Raw genomic sequence first — 15582 nt, forward strand, 5'->3', positions numbered from 1 at the left:
ACAGGAAATGAATTCAAAGTCATCACTGGAGGTTCCCTGTCTCAAAGTGTGGGTCACAGCTTTTTGTCTTTAATTTTCTTAGCTTTTTGTTTTGTTTTATTATTATCCCTTGGAAACTGTTTGTTTTCTAAGCATAGACAAAAGGGGGTGGATCTATATGGGAGGGGAGAGGAAACAGTAACGAGGATATACTATATGAGGGGAAAAAAACCTATTTCAATAAAAGGAAAGCATTTAAAACACATCAAAGGGGTTACCCACTGTGCTAAAACCGACTCTGGGAACTGTGAGAGGAGTTTATTCAGACCACAATGTATTCCTAAATCTCAAATAAGCTAGACATATATAGTTTGAAGAAAGATTTCCTCCAAGTAATTTTTACATATTAAACCTTAATCCTTGTCATAGCTTTGTCATCTATGTTAATTCAGAATACCCTGTTCTGAAGCATAGAAAGGCCTCCCATTTAAAGGAGAGGATCAATTGTCTATAATTACATGAACTTGCTATACTAGGAAATATTAATTCTCTTTATAAATTCATCAGAAAAACAAAACAGCAACACATGTAAATTTGCTTCACCAGAAGGCTGAAAACAATTGGAAACTTGTGAATCACTACAGATCCAGGCATTGCCATATTCATCTGGCATCCTAACACTTGGGATTCTGAGGCAGGGGAATCACTAGTTCAAAGCTAGTACTGGGCACATGGTAAGATTCTGCCTAAAAAATAAACAAACAAAAACAAACAACAACAACAACAACAAAAAAACACAAAAAGAACTAAGTAGCTTTAAGTAAGAATATATTTTTATCTTGCAGCTGGGCATAGTGATGCATGCTTATAATCCTAGTACTAGGGAGACTGAGGCAGGAGGCTCACTGTGAGTTTTAGGCTACCCTTGTGCATATAGTGAGTACCAGGTCAGACAGGGCTAAATTGAATTCATTATTTAAGGCTGAAAAAAAAGTAAAGTGAAACCACCTTTCAATAATTTACTAATCTGTGAAGCGCATATGCAGCACTCTATTTTGGGGGGACATAGTTGTAAAAATAATACTGCTGTATATGCCCGTTTACGAAGATATTTTGATTCACGTAATGATGATGGCATAAAGAAGAATCTTAGGGGACAGCTCCTTTTTATGACAAATGACTTATAAACAAAAAAGCCACAGTGGAGAAATGGAAATGATGAAAAGAAGGGTCCTTTGAGTCTTTATCAAAAATAAAGGAAAGGTAATGTCTAAGAAACAATGTAAATTATTTGTATTATACACAGAATTTAGTGCTTTATTCTGGCACTAATGTCTGATGACAATAAGCTCTCATAAGTTCTAAGTCTATTTGAAGTATCGTGTTTATGTGCTCATTATACGGCTTGGTATGGTCAACTCACAGAACACTAACAACCATGCTTGAATTTATCCTTATCAGTTCTTCTGCTTTCCACACAAGTGGAAATCGAGCAGGCCATTTCTAACCCAGGTTCACTGTTGTCCACTCAACTGGATTGAAAAATGAAAACATTTTTGTTCTTGACTTTTCTGCCATTGGGCTGAATGTCAAGTTTAGGAGAAGGTTTTTGCCAGATTAAGAAACAACATATCCTTGCCAGGATATTTCCAGAACACAAGGGATAGAGTGGAGTTTGAATTAGTGATTATGTTATTACATGGAAGATGCCAACAGCTGGATGAGACTTTGTTCTGGAAAGGCTAGGCAACATTTTTTTTTAAATATAGACATCATGTATATTTAGTTCTTTTCCTCAGCTTAAAAAAATGCATGTAAAAATACTTCTAGATCAGTGTATTTCTACAGATTCAACTTCATGGGAGCATTAGGTTTAGGCACTTGCTTTGAACTGGCTACATTTTATTTGTTGCTAAAAACCATGAGTCGCTCAACTGCAGGATATTGAGATGATAAAATAATCACGACAATAATATTTCTGTTTTGTTGATGTCTATTTCTGGCAAACATAGAGCTGTTATATACTTATAGAAATTATTCACCAACAATAACCCTTTAAGCTATCTGTGATGAGGACAGAAATACTTCTCTGTATTTCTAACCAACATTGAACTAGTGTGTAATGAGCATGCAGACAGGTCTATTGAGGTGTTGTTGTCACAGGTAAAGTATTTTTCCAGTAGATGGTCATTGTGTTTCCTTCTAATGCGTCTCTGTAAAGCTCATTTATTTGTTTACCTAATGTTACAGATTTTATGTTTTGGAAAATTAGTGGTAAAACACATTATCTGGCAGCCTTAAATGAATCATAACCAGTAGGAACTCAAGTGTCAGATAGGTCTAAGGCTGTATTAGACTCTAACAAGAGCCCTGAAGTCTTAGTTTCCCCCCAAACAAGATTTTTATGTCTTGTTCACTGTGGTGGGTCTGCTTCAGTTTCTGTTTGGAGCCAGGCTGGTGAAATCTCTGCTTGGAGATTTTACAATCACAATTATAAGAAAAAAGAAGCCTTTTAAAAAATTGCCTCCCTATGTATATTGCTCCAAAGCAATGGATATTATCTTTGCTTACATTCCATTGGTAAAATAAAATGCATGTCTTTGTCCAATTACAAGAGAGCAGGAAGTGCCATCTTACCTTGGACTTAGTCAAAAACCTTGAAATGAGTAAACTTGCTCAATATGAATGTTAAAGAGAAAGAAAGAAAGAAAGAAATGAAAGCCCAGGCATTACTTACTACTATTCCATCACTGAGTAAACAAGTAGGGATATATGTGTGTATAACAATAAAAACACAAAAGCAAAACAATAATTTAATGGCTAAATATAAAGGATGTTCTTATTAAATCTTTAAACAGAAAAAAAATGCTTTCTCCCTTATGTCTTTGTCTTTCTGTCTTTCTTGGTTTTCTGTTTCTCTCTCCAGCATGATTCTAAGTGGTCCTCTGCTGTGGGAAGGGAATCAGATAAGATGGTCAATGTTCATTTGGCTTCAGCTGAAGATGTTGCTGCTCCAGGCATTCAGTATTGTCTGATTCATGCCTGCCCTGGTACTAGAATAGTTTTTAGAGCATATCATCTCAGGAAAAAATGTCTCAAGTCCATCACACTCTGGGAAGAATATCCAATGCATACATTTTAGAGGAATGTGTGAGTCCATTCTTCAGTAGAAAGGAGAGGTAGTTCTTTCCTGGTCAGGGACCTTATAAAAACAAAGATGGGATCCCAAGTTCAAGAATACAATACATTAACAATGTAGAGTCCCGTTTCCCTTAAATTAAGCATAGTTGCACACACCGGTAATCCCAGCAGTTGGCATGTCGAGGCAGATACATCCAGAACTTGAAGCAAGTTTGAGGTATATATGTAGCAAGACTTTGTTTGAACGACAGATATTTGAATAGTCATAGAGTACTTTCTTGTGGCACAGTCCACTTTCTTTGTGAAAATGATTATTGGGAAAGTTGATAAGATGGAACGTTCTCAGTGTTTGCCTGGAGTCTCATCTCTTCTTTATCTTCTCTAGACATATTGTGGTACCCTAGTAAGGAAAGGCTGGAGAAAGATGATAGAACTGAGTTCTGCAAGGTTGTTGGTTTCATGATGCAAACGCTGAATCTCAGGAAGGTGGTAGTGACATTCATGCTTTGAGGAGAGGCCCCAACCATCAACTCATCAGTGCAATGCATTTGACTTTTCCCACCTCATCTGAACAGACTTCAGAACACTCTTGAAATTCTTTCGCATAAAAATCCTCTAAAATTCAAGCAAAAGATGTGCTTTGGGGGATCTAAAAGTTAGACAGTCTTTCTGAAGAAAACCCATCAATTCAACAATATATGAGTATTTCCATGGAAAGGCATATTTTTAATAAGACCTGGAAAATCCATAAAAGGAAGTTATTCCTAAATTACCAGGTGAATGAAGTCAATGTGAGAAGAACTTAATGTTGGAAGGTCTTAATAGGAAAGTTAATGGAGAAATAATTACTTATAATTTAAATTGGAGAGAGCCACCTTTTTAATGTTTATTCTCATTACAGAATCTCAAACTTTGAAAACTTTCTATTGAAACTAGATAATTTTTTTTCTGAAACTGTTAGTGAAAATAAGTGGTTGAGATGAAACAATGACAATCGATTATTTGCCTTTGAAAATAAGTCTGAAATCAGATGACACTTTGCTATAACTTCACCACAAAGGTAAGATCATCTTTCTTGAACACCAACAGCCCAGGCCTTAAGGTCAACAATTAACAAATGGGACCTCATGAGGCTAAAAAGCTTCTGTAAGACAGGAGACACTGTCAACAGAACAAAGCGACAGCCTACAGACTGGGAAAAGTTCTTCACCAACCCTACATCTGACAAAGGTCTAATATCCAAAATATATATAGAACTCAAGAAATTAAATACTTCCAAACCAAATAACCCAATCAAGAAATGGGGCTCAGAACTAAACAAAATTATCAACAGAGGAATATCGAATGGCTGAGAAACACTCAAAGAAATGCTGAACGTCTTTAGTCATCAGAGAAATGCAAATCAAAATGACTCTGAGATCCCATCTTACACCCATCAGAATGGCTAAGATAAAAAATTCAAGTGACACCACATGCTGGTGAGGATATGGAAAAAGAGGAACACTCCTTCATTGCTGGTGGGAATGCAAACTTGTACAAACGCTTTGGAAATCTATCTGGCGCTATCTCAGAAACCTGGGAATAGGGTTTCTTCAACACCCAGCTATTCCACTCCTTGGAATATACCCAGAAGATGCTCCAGCACACAACAAGGACATATGCTCAGCCATGTTCATAGCAGCCTTATTCATAGTAGCCAGAGCCTGGAAACAGCCTAAATGTCCCTGAGCTGAAGAATGGATAAAAACACTGTGGTACATTTACACTGTGGAATACTACTCAGCTATTAAAAACAAGGACATCCCAAAAGTTGTGGACAAATGGATGAAACTAGAAACAATCATACTGAGTGAGTTAACCCAGAAGCAGAAAGACTCACATGGTATATACTCACTTACAATTGGGCACTACCCCAAAAGGCATGTCCCATGAAAGTCTTCACTTACCAGGAGATTGGGACAGATGTGAGGACACCCTTCTGGGACTCTAGGTAAAAGAAATATAGGAGAATGTGGAAATAGAAGGACCCAGAAGATCCTAGAAACCTAGAAGAACATTGTGATGGGTGGATCGGGGCCCAGGGTGTCTGCTCAAACTATTTCACTAACCCAGGACAATACAAGTAGTAAATACTGAACCCCTACTCTGATCTGCCCAATAGACAGGACATCTCCACACTTATGTGGAGAGCAGGGACTGACTCTGACATGAACTCTGGTGTCCCATATTTGACCACTTCTTCTTGGTGGGGAGGCCTGGTGGCACTCAGAGAAAGAATAAGCAGGCTACCAAGGTGAGACTTGATAGCCAATGACCATATCATGGGGGGAGGAGGTCCCCCTTGGACATAGACCTAGGGGAGGGGAATAGGGTGAAAGTGGGAGGGAGGGAGGAATGGGAGGAGACAAGGGATAAATTAATAAAATAAAGAAAAACGACCATCTTTCTTTTTTTCTTTTGACTATTTTTATTTGTTTTCCTTTTCTTTTTTCTTTTTTTTCTTTTGACTCTTGCTGTTAGCAGACATTTTATTCTTTGTGGCAATCAGAAAATTTCACTGATTGTCTCCTTCATTCTGCCCTATGTGGACAAGCTAAGTGCCCTGTCAGCAAATGATGTCATAGTGAAAACCCCACCCACTTATACCAAAGTGTAGCTTTTATAGTATTCCTTAGGTTTATTCTTCTAGACAAACCAAAGAATCAATGATTCCAGAAACCATTTTTTTTTTTTTTGAGCAAATGTGTAATTGGGATATTTCCTGAAATAAATGAGCTTTGATCTGGAGCTGGGCACTGTGTTTCGGTTGCCTTGAGTTACTGTTGTGCTAACAGTGTGTTGTTAGTGGGTCAATGCTATTTTCCATAACTACTTTTAGCTTATAACATGCTTCAGCAGTATGTGTACGGATCTATTGGGGATGGCACTTGAGCAAATGATGTAAGCCCTGCAAAGAGAAGAACACGGAAAAACGCCACTTCCCTCCCCTTCTGTGTGCCTGATGGGTCACCAACACTGTTCCCCACTTCCAGGAAAATGCTGTGCACAGTGGCCTGGCAGCCTGCTTTCCTAGGAGGCCAGTGAATATCAGGACTATCATTTTCCTGACAGGCAGAGGCAATCACTCTCTCCACACCAGTCGATGATAATGCTGAGTATTAAAATGGATACTCCACAGAGGTTTGAGCCTGGAAGCTGTGTTAGGCAGCTGCTTGAGGTAATTAGGAACTGGAAGGCAACTTTCTAAAGGCATCCAACAAGAGAATAGAGCATCCATAGGAGGGGTTAGCTCTCAGGATGACAGAGGAGTTGTTGAAAGGCAGGCGAGGCTCCTGGGGAAAATGCTGCAAGTGTGTCAAAATAGACACTTGTAGCTTATGTTTAACTGCTTATAGTTCAGTTACAAGCTGTCTGACGAAGCTAACATCAACACCAGACTCAGTGCATTGACAAGAGCTTGGAAAGTTGGGGTGAAAGGCTAAATTACATCTTGGGATACATTTTCCTGACTCATTCTTTCTCAGCTTCTACTAAATTAGCACCTGAGCTAAGTTATACATTTTTTTTTTTTTTTTTTTTTTTTTTTTGGTTTTAAAAATATGTGCCGACACCTTGAATTCTGAAAAGAGCCTGAAGGGGCATTGAATATTCGTTTGACTATAGTATTATTCTTTTCTGACAATCCTGATAAGATTATCTCTAATACAGGCAAAACAAAAGAAATTCTATTTTTTTTCTTGTGTGACGCATAATTAAAAGGGCTAGGGTGGGCTGTGCATGGCTCAATAATCATTTTTCATTTTCCTGCAGCTGATGTATATAGTCATTAAGATGGCACTATACTGAGGACATTTATTATTTTTTTTTTTTTTTGTAGGAGCTTCTTCCCTCGGGTGAGAGTAGGGCTCTCTGTCGCAATGAAATATGGCAGGAGGTGGGCTCAAGCCTTTGCTGCTCACAGAGACCTCCACAGAAAGTCTATTAATGTGGCAGTCTCCTGACCTGGAATACTCTAGTGATTCAAATCCTGACCCCCTAGAGAGCAGCTGTCAGTGGTAATACATTCAGTTCCACTGCATTGCCATGAGGGTCCCCAGGTCTCAAAGCTGATGGGTACCATGTCTCAAAGGTTGGTGATGAATTAACTGAGATGTCTTCACCCAGGAGGAATGGAAGCTATTCTGGCACACGTGTTAACAAGTCAAAATAAAAACAAATTTTAGGTTACTAGGGGTAACTGTTTCGTGGACTGCTACTAGGTCTTAAAAATCAGGATTTCTTAGGAATGTGAAAAATTGCTGCCCTGGCCATGACCATGTATGTCAGGGGTGAGGCTACAAAGTTCCCAGATGCTCTGGATAGGCCCTGGCAAGCAGGGCTACTGTTTGTAGCCAGCTAACCTAGGCCGGCTGGGTCCTTACCTTGAGGCTCTACTGAAGATGTGGGAGGCTTGTTTTTAGCACTTTCTAATTGGCAGCTGAGCCGGGTTTTAAACTAAGTTTCATCCTTATACTGGCATAGTCTGTCTGGTCTTGGCACTTCTTGCTTGCAGTGCAGCAAGAAAACAGAAGTTGGTGCGAGTAGATTCCCTGTGACCCGGGCACAGAGTTTAGGCCATTATGTCCGGACCACAGCCATTGGCTGCCCTGCTTGTCTTTCCCTTCAGCGGCCCCGGAGGGAGTATCCTTGGTGAAGGGACTAACTCTCATTTACATTGTCTCCCTAACACCTAGTGCAGAGCCTGACAGCTAAAATACACTTGGAAAGTAAATATTTGATGGAACAAATGGGAGTTAAACATCTCTAGGCAGAATGTTTAGTAGGAGGAACGGGGAAAAGGGAAACGCGGGAAGCCATTCGCCAGCTCTTATGCCATGGAAGTGACTCAGTAAAAAACCAGCTTCTATGAGCTAGCCAAGGGCTGTGCACAATTGACTGGGCCTTTGCTCCCCGGATCTGGCCACTCGATGATGGGAAAAAGAATCACACAAACAGCAGCTTTGGGACCTTGAGGAAAGGACAGGCAAGGAGAACAATCAATAGGTATCTCTTGTGGCCACTGTTGTAAAGGTCCCTCTGTTAGGCTCCAGAGTAAGATTAGAGGGGGCGGCCATCTTGTCATTATCAGAAGCAAAGCGAAATTGGAGCTTAATGACATGAGTGTTCAAAGGGCAGTGGGAGAGAGGACAATGCCATTAGAACAGGTAAGAAGGGGGCCCGTGAAAGGGGCACTTTTAAAAGCTGATGGTGTACTGAGACTAATAGATTTAATGGGCATGGTAAATAGGGTGAGACAAGGCCTATTGTGCAGTGCGCAGCCAACAGTGTCTCACAGAGAATGATGGATTAAGAAGAGAGGGGGAAAGGATGAAATCGGAGACCCGGTGAAACAAAGAGGATATGAGAAGCAGTGGTAAGGCAGGAGGGCAATTAAAATTGCAGGGGGGAGTTCTTTAGTCAAGCCTCTGAGGAAAGGAATTGACTAATCAGCAGTACCAGAATAATTTGTGGTGACAATACTCATTGATAAGGTGGAGTGGAATGCGTCTATCCGATATAGCATATCATAGATTAACAGGATGGGAGAGTCAACTTGTCTATATCTAGGCAGGAATACATTTAAAGGTTTTCCCTTCCATTTCGGTGTGCGTATTATCTATCCACCTCTCTCCATCATCTCTCCATCTGCCTGTATGTGAGTGTGGATACACCTGCACGAACACACAGACAAATCTTGATTTTTCACTCATGGGGTTTGATGAGAAACTCAAGAAGAATCCAGGGAAGATTTTTATGATGTCCTTCCGTATAGTATGTTTTATTTTTAACAGACTCGACTGTCAGACAATTTTGTTTCCTGCTATAATCCTGGTGGACAAAAACAGCTCACAGCAGCCATCCGGTCACCCTGATAGACAGAGGCCGTTGCTGTCAGTCTTTTCTTTGCCGTGACTTTCATGTAGTGTCTCCAAAGAACTCCCGACTTTCTCCATGGCTCTGGTCCACTCAGTTAACAGCTTCTCACGCTGATGCTCGGCATCAGCCCATTCATCTCTGATGCTGTAGGACTGAGCTACTTTCTCTGCCTCACGAGCTCTGTAAAAGCCTAATGACCATCAGCTGGGTACCACACGGTCTAGTAACACAAGGGAGTGAAGGCAAATTTTAGAACATAGGTAATTTGGGGGTAGATATGTTCATTCTGGAGCCATTTTTACACTGCTGCTACCGAACCTAATGTTTCCTTGCAACGTGATGGGAATCTCTGTAGACATTTAGAAGAAGAACAGTGTGGGCTGGTAGCAAGTTAGGGTTAGTGGAATGAGTGCGTGATGGAGAGGCTGAATCCAGAAGACGGTCAGAGCTAGCAGCTTCCTCTCGGGCCTTCTTTGCTCCTGCTTTTCTTTCTTGAGAGCTCTTTAGCTATATGCTGGTAAGTATCACAGGAGGCGCATATGGGACTTTGTTACCTTGGGCTCCTTGAGCTTAAGCCAAGACCTAGATTCCTGCATTTGGAAATCACCGATGATGCAGGGCCGGCAAGATGGCTCAGCCTTTAGAAGTGCTCGCAGCAACAGTGTGATGACTTGGGTTTGATCCCTGCTAAATCATGGAGCCCGCTCACAGGGGGAAGGAAAGGACTGACTCCTTTCCTTCCCCCTGACTCCTGAAAACTGTCCTCTGACCTCCACGTGGGAGTCATGGCACTCGTGTGCACTTACCCTTATGGCAATAATAACAAAGAAAGAAAGAAAGAAAATTTAAGACAAAAAAAACATGCATTCAAGCATAGGAATAGTCCACCGAACTTCAAATGGCATACGCAATGAGTAAATGAAATAGTTTACTGGCAAGTCTACAGGACTTCTTGTTAGGATACATTAAAGTCAATTATTACCTTTAACAGCACATTAAGAAGCATTCTCCACATTTCTTTGCTCTTGTTGAATTCTCCTTTCTCTTTAACTTCTTTCCCTTCTTTCCTTTCCTTCCTCCCTCCTTCTCTTCCTTTTTTTTCTTCCTTCCTTCTTTTGCTTTTGACAAGGGCTCTTGTAGTTCAGGCTGGCCTCCAACTCCATATAAGTAAAGAGTCATCTTGAACTCCGGATCCTTCTGCCACCACCTTCAAGGGCTTGGGTCACAGGTGTGCAAGACTGTGCCCAGCTTTGCTAGTGCTGACGTATTGTTTGTGGTTACTGGTACACAGATTTATCATCTCACAGTTTACTGTCTCTAGTTAGATACCTTGGGTTCAATTGTTCCAAGGGAAAGGAAGCAGTGTGCCCTTCCTGGAATGTTTATTTTTGAGAGTCAAAGGCATCTTTCCAAAGCCTTCCTCCCCCACCCCCCTGAAGCTCCCTGTGGAGTGACCCATCACAGTTTCTATTGTTAATCCAGGGGAAAGAGAATAGCATCATTTACTCAGCTCAATCATGATTTGGTAGCTAAAGCTAGGAAGAGTCCCTCCTTCTGTGGAGCTTATGGGTTTGGATCCCCTGAATAAACTGGTTTCTTAGCAACAAAGAAGGAAAGAAAAAGGTACAATTTGCAGGGATTGACAATTACTTTACATCTGGTGACAATAGCATTCACTGGTCCAGTATCTAGCCAGTTTCAATGTGTGAGTTGCTTCATTCTCCTTGTGAGTAACACACCGTGTCATGGTCAACATAAGCTAATATTTCAGACATTTAGGTAATTTGGTAGAAGCCAAGACCCTTTTAACTTTTTCTTAAATAGTTCCTGGCCAAAAATAAACCTCGATGGGTTATCTTTCAAGAACTTGATTCCGACTTAGCCCTCAAAGTAAGAAAAGAAATTAAGTGGGAGTTGTGATTCTCTGGTAAATGAAAATCTAGCACTAATATCTCTTCTTATTGGAAGAACTGTAGCATATGGCTTAAGGAATGGAATGTCAGTCAAGACTCAGCCATCACAAGATCACCTATCAAGTATGGCTACTGTTTATTTAATGATTGAGTACTCTCTATGGTCTAAATATGTATTATATTATTTGGTTTTCCCTATCAGGTTTAGAAAATAGGTAGCATATATCCTGTCTGTTGGTGGAGAAACTGAGTCCTATATAAGCAGAAGTGGCTGCCTTCTAATTCCAAGAGAACAAGATATATGTCAGGAAGACTAAGAGACATGATGGTTATTAGACCAAAGCCTGTCTTCACCACTCACTGTGACCTTGGTCAAGCTGCCAAACTCTACACCGGAGTTTTTAAATCTATAATTCCCCATTTTATAGATTAAAATGTACAATACTTGTACTTAACTCAATAATAATCAACTATTAATGATCACAGCTTAGTGAATGAGCAGGGCTGAGCTGGAAAGCAGCCGGTTCAGCTGCAGCTGCCTCTTCCCTTTCCTGGGATACCCCCAGGGCCTGCCTGCATAAACAGGGGTCTAGTGGCCACAGGAATCTTGCTCTTTGAACACAGGGAAAGCACACTTCTCCATGAAACATGTTTTGGTTTAAGGGGGAGAGAAGGAGGCACGAAAATCTTCCATCCTCACATGCTCCTTGGTTATTTTAGTGACTTTTCATCTTGCTTATAAGATATTCATTTTGAGAAATTATATAATCCAGAGATACAGTTACTTATTTATTTTTAAGAATTCCCCTATACATGCCAAGTAAGGAATAATTCTTTTTAACTGAGGCTCATGAGAATTCAGTTATCCCAATCCAAGACATGGTATTTTAGCTCAGCAATTCATTGCTCAGTTACTGCTACATCTTTCTCCATGAATGATAGAAGTAGTTATTTCCTTTTTTAAAAAAAGTTCTGTTTCAATGTAAGGTTTGAAATTTGCTGTTATTTCATTTTGATTTCTTTCTCAGAAGTATTCTGGGTTGTGCCCTCACTAACAGCATCCTTTCAAAGTGGACCCTGTTGTCAGGTGTCATCGCAGAGCACAGAGAGACAAGACTGTTAGCCATTTACTCCCAAATATGATCCCCATAGTATTTCCTTCCCACTTAGAATGTAGGAGGTGATATCCCAACCATATGGGAGAGCAAATGCAGGTAAAAAAGGAAGCTGTTCTGGAACCTTCTCCAGCACTTGGTGCATTTGGGCTAGGAAAGAGCAGACGTCTCCTCCTGTTCCAGGTACACCCAACTCTCGTCTTTCACGTCCCTTCTCTAACTCTTCTGACTTCCTTGGGTAATACTCCTAGATAACTCCCCCTTGGCAATTCCATTTATCCTTTCTCAGATTTCTTTACTTAGTTGTCTATAACAATCTGCCTAGGTGTCTAGTCCTAACATCTATAATATTTTACCGGGAAGCTGTGCGCTGCTCCCTGGGGTACAGCTATGTTCTTCTGAACTTTGTTCATCATGTCTCACTTGACTCCACTTAAGTTCACATATAACTTTTCCTTGGGATACATCCAAATCAGATCATGGCCCTATATCACTTGGTACTTAAATCTTGGGGTTCAACTCACTGTGTGTGTGTGACATTTCCTGCTCTTTTCTTTCTTAGTACCTTCAGCATCATAGGAATGCAGATTCCTAGTTTGATTTTTTCCCCCTCCTTCCTCATTATAATCAGAGTAGACAATGAAGCTTCACTAAATAATGACACGCAAGAATCAGATGTAGAAAAGCTTTGTGTTCTACCGAGGAAGGGAAGGGCCTTCTAATTCACTGTACTGCACCACGGTGCCACCGGACTAACCCCATACTTGTTCACTGCTTTACCAGCCTCCTTGATGCTTTGGTGATGCCAGGTGTGTAATTATTCAGCCTCATGTGCGCCTCTTCGGGCTTGCTAGGTTGTCAAGCCTTGGAGGAGGTCTCTACCTAACATCCAACTCATTTCCTAGCCCAGTCCTCTTTGGTCCATGTTTCCGCTGCTGAGCTGGGGGACACAGGAGAGGAGGGTGAGCAGGCTTTGCACGCACAGGGATTCCAGCAGAAGCCCATGGCACACATACAGGATACTACTTAGCTTTCTCAGAAGGTCTGTGGCTACCTCAGTGAGCTCATTCACTGAGCTAAACCACTCATCCAGTGATGTCTTTAAGGCCATGTGGATAGCAGAGATGGGTGCTGCCTAGTGTCCATCAGCTTCCTAACTTCATTGTGGCTTGGCTTCCATTCTTAGGTCTCATTGACGGTGAAGAGAAATCCCTAATTAGGTGTGCTAGTTGATGCCCACTGAAACATCTTCAGCTGGGCTTCCAAGAGGCTGATGTGATTTCTGATGGTTTTGTGTGAATATTTTTTTTTTTCTTCTAAAATGATTTCCATGCACACTAATCTAAGCTTGAATTTACTGTCCTGGGTTTAAGGTTCCTGGTGTAAAGTAATCTTGCAGTTACTATCATGACTATGTCTGTTTAAATCCTATGTTAAAATGAAAAGTTAAAAAAAAAAAAAACAAACCAAGGGGGGGGGGGGGGAAGAACCTAACACATTTTAAGAAACTCACAAACACCTTGTAAAAAGTCAACTTGTAAAATCCCAGCTGTTGAACTAGTATATTTAGCAACTCTTTATACCTGCACTAGGTAAGGACACACGGTGTATGTGTGGGCACATGGCTTGGATTTGTTTCTGTAGGGAAAAGAATGGTCAAGGACAGCCAGCTCAGCGTCTGCCTATTACTTTGTCTTTCTGTGACCATCTCATGCCGATTGGATATTCTGGGAAAGCTGCTTCACTCTTTTTTTTTTTTAAATCTTCGTCTCTCGTGTCTAAAATACGAGGATGTGACCATATGCTTCCCAAGACTCGCTCCAGCTCTCCTTTTATGATTCATTGTCAATAATATAGAAGAGTCGTGAACAACTTATGTTCAGAAGATGCTGCCTGGACCCAAAATAAAGTCAGATGACCAGTGGCTATGGTTCGCTCGTTTCCACCTCCGATTCATGCCACGAAACCTATTTCTATCGTAGTGCTGTTAGAAGGTGAGGATCTTTGGCAAAGCTGATTAGATCAAGAGGGTAGGGGGAAGGTCTCGAGAGTAAGGTTAGTGACTTTTAAAAAAGGGGTTCAGATAACTCCCCTTTTCTTGTATCTTTTGAGGATACAACCAGAAATACCTGTCCATGAACCAGGAAGCAGGTTCGCAGCGGATACAGAACCTGCTGGTGTCTTGATCTCACCATGTCCCAGTTTCCAAATCTGTGGGAGGTTAGTTTCTGTTATTTACAAATTCCCTGGTCTGAGGTGTCCTGCTGCTGTCAGAACAGGTTGAGGCACCTAGCACTGAAGATCTCTTACCTCTTCTTCTTCTCACCCTACTTCCTGCTCCACAAATGCGTTTCCTCCCCCACCGCCTCCTGCCCTGTCTAGTTCATTTACCTGTTCACTCAGTTCATTCATTTGCAAGTCTGTTTAACCATAACGTGAGGAAGAGGAGGAGGAAGAGGAGGAGGAGGAGGAGGAGGAGGAGACGACTTCCTTCAGCCCAGTTTCTCAGCAAGTGAAGTGATGGATTTGGGCTGGGTGAAGTCTCAGGTGTCTGGCAGTACCAACAGTCTTTTAACACCATGAAGACCGTCCCTCCCCAAGCCTGTCGGGATGGCGAGTGTATCCAATCCTTCACGCTCCGTGCATCCATTCTGCTTACAGGTGCACCGTTTCTCCTGCGTACTCTCTCAGATGGCAGCGTAGGGAAGAGTGAGGTAACTGCTGAGGACTGGCTGCCAAAACCTTATGTGGGAAAACAGTTTTCCAGAATTGATAATTTCTAGGAATGATTGAAGAAGAAGGAGGGGAAAAAAAAATAGATGCAGCTCAGCTTGGCAAGGTTAACAGCATAGGCAGCAGGCTCTTGGGCTCAGCTTGCCAGCATGGCCTAGAATAAAGCATCTTTGCCTGACAGGACACCTGGCAGGGGTTTAGGGTATAGAATGGCCTGTAGGTTGCGTGCGTGGCATGAGGAACACAGAGAACAAGAGCATGGCTGGGAGGAGATGGCATGGCATCTCTAGTGCTTAGCAGTAATGAGGGATGACTGCTGTTGTCCTCAGGGTTATAGAAAGTTCTGGGGCTTCTTCTACGAGGGCAGTATGGGTGATCAATTGTTGACTCTTATCTCTGGCTTCCTTCACACTCCTTTGTGCCTCTAGGACGAGAGCTCGCCTATCCTGATTTTGCTGGAGACTGGTCTCCTATGGATTGAGTCATCTGAGAAGTTTTTTCCTCTTTTACTATCTTAACATTTTTTTTTCTATCAGACCACTCCCTCACTTCTAGTGTTAGCTACAGTTCCTGTAGGTGGAGAATTTGAGTATGAACGCCCCTGTCCTTTACCATGTGGACAGCCTCTCATTGGTGAGGTAATAAAGATATTTCACTCATGAGAACTTAGAACTAGAGGCTGTTAGGATTCAAACCTTTGACAAATGGCTGAGGTGCCTCCTTAACATGTCTCTCTTCTTTTCGTTCTTTCTTTCTTTCTTCTTTCATTCAAGCATCAGTAGAGC

The sequence above is a fragment of the Acomys russatus genome, chromosome 24, assembly GCF_903995435.1.
Source record: "Acomys russatus chromosome 24, mAcoRus1.1, whole genome shotgun sequence".
Lineage (NCBI taxonomy): Eukaryota > Metazoa > Chordata > Mammalia > Rodentia > Muridae > Acomys > Acomys russatus.